The sequence below is a fragment of the Chiloscyllium plagiosum genome, chromosome 42 (genome assembly GCF_004010195.1).
Source record: "Chiloscyllium plagiosum isolate BGI_BamShark_2017 chromosome 42, ASM401019v2, whole genome shotgun sequence".
NCBI lineage: Eukaryota > Metazoa > Chordata > Chondrichthyes > Orectolobiformes > Hemiscylliidae > Chiloscyllium > Chiloscyllium plagiosum.
This window is the reverse complement of record NC_057751.1, coordinates 16,176,748-16,178,806: the sequence shown is the minus strand read 5'-3', so window position 1 is coordinate 16,178,806 and position 2,059 is coordinate 16,176,748. Positions and strand designations below refer to the sequence as shown.

At 58.5% G+C, this 2,059-nt stretch overlaps 1 protein-coding gene across 1 annotated transcript in view; it reads right to left on the bottom strand.

Annotated features, from left to right (window-relative positions):
• The window catches only part of LOC122542983 (BTB/POZ domain-containing protein KCTD9-like), a 20,468-nt gene that overhangs the window by 15,501 nt on the left and 2,908 nt on the right, over positions 1 to 2,059 (bottom strand). The window lies entirely within an intron of this gene.

Sequence of the window (2,059 nt, the reverse complement as noted above, 5' to 3'; positions counted from 1 at the left end):
TTTGGGGGGGGGGTCTCCTTATCTGAGGAAGGACGTACTGGCGATGGAGGGAGGGCAAACGATGGCTTTCCCATTCTGGGACCGATGGATGGAGAGAGACCGGATCGGGTTAGTATCATAATCCCCGGGAGGTTGGAACAATGGGGGAGGAGGGAGAGCTTATAGAAACCTGTCGAGCTCTAGCAGGGAGCAGACAGGGTAAAGGAAGTTCCTGATGACCCAGGGAGGGGGAGTCATCAACCAGGGGCTCACAGTATCAGGACAGGACTGAGACGGGGAGAGCTGTCTTCACCCAGAGAGTGGGGGGAGAGAGAGACTGTGGGACCGCAGAAAGCGGTCAGGGGAAAACATGAAAAGTTTTCACTGAAATATTAGATAAAGTTCTCCAGTGAAAGTGGGGAAACAGGGGAGTGAGCTCCGATGACCAGCCCGTGATGCTATTGGATGGCGGAGCAGGTTAGAAGGGTCGAATGTGCTCCCGTAAATCCGATGTTTCAAGCTCGATGCTGATTCCGGATCCGAAGGGAAGGTCGGTTTCGGAAATCTTCCCTCGCCCACAACCAATCCCTCGGGAGATCGGCCATTTTGGAGGCTGTTTGTGGAGATTGTTATGGGGCAGGGGGCGGGGGGAATGGGGGGAATGGGGGCTGGTGGGTAACTAGCAGTTGACACAGAGCGCGTTGGCCGGCCTGGTTGGACCGGGACACGGGGTCCGTCCCGTGAGGGAGCATGAGTCCTTCAGCACCCATCAGCCCGAGCGGTTGGCCAACGTCTCTGAGGGCGCAGGAGCACAAAGAGAGAGGGAGAGAGAGAGAGACAGGAGCTCCTGGGAACGTTGATCTGTGCTCTGTCTGTGTTTTCTCCCATGCCAGGATTTACGGGAACAGGGACCAACACGACGAGTTCAACAATTCCATCCGGACCTTGTTCCTCTCCTTCAACTTACTGATGGACAGGCGGCTGGAGGAATCACTCAAGATTAAGGTGTCGCTGACTGAGGGAGGGGAGAACGGTGCTACACTCACAGCTCCCTCTCACTCCCGCTGAGAACTCCCACCCAGTGCTCCCCTGGGGAAGCCTTCTCACTTGGCATTGTTCACCAAGGGGTTAGATACAGAGTAAAGCTCTCTCTACACTGTCCCCCATCAAACACTCCCAGGACAGGAACAGCACAGGGTTAGATACAGAGTAAAGCTCACTCTACAACTCCAGAGAAAACAGCCCCGGCCTATTCAGCCTCTCCCTGTCGCTTAAACCCCTCCACCCGTAGAAGGGGAGATACCACGGGTGTATGGTTGCCGTGGAGACGCAGAGGGTTTGGTTAGTCCGCTGATCCAATTGAACCGGGCCCGGGGAAGACGTGATGATCGATCACCTCTGCCCCCACCCCGATCTCATCGCTCAGGGTGTCCTCCACCGCACTTGCCCGTTCACAGGTGAGATGCCCGTGCCCGGTGCTGCCTGGCACAGTCAAATAGCACCGCAGATCTCCAGTCCATTGCGGCGCACTCACGGGCAGGCGGTCGATCCACGGTCCGGCCTAGCCTGCCTTCAACCCCCCCCCCAAAACCGAACACAACGTTCCCAAAACATTAAACATCCGACATGGCAGCCCAGCGTGGTTCAGTCTCAAGGCAGACTTGCATTGACGTGGCGCCTGCACCGCCTTGACCTCAGCAGGGGAGGAGAAGGGCGCAAATGCCCGGGGAGGTGGGTGGGGGAGAAAAACGGGGCACAGGGCTGGGTGGGCACCGACACCCCTCGTCCCCCCCAGCTCCAGCCCCCACCCCTGGCCCTCTGCCCGGGAGGTGAGGTCACCCCAGTTGAACAGCCGGCCTGAGAAGGGACGGGTGTTGGCTCGGAGACTCTCCGTCAGCGCTGTGAAGACCCTCCAACTCTCCTGGGCAGGGGGGAGGGACGATGTCCCATCTCCCCCAACACCCCTGAGAAACAGGGCACGCACCGACAGGAATAAGGATTGAGAGGTGGGGGGTGGGGGGGGTCTCTGGGAAAGTTAGCCCCGGGCAGGATGGGATTTGGTGGATAAAATATCAAGGGC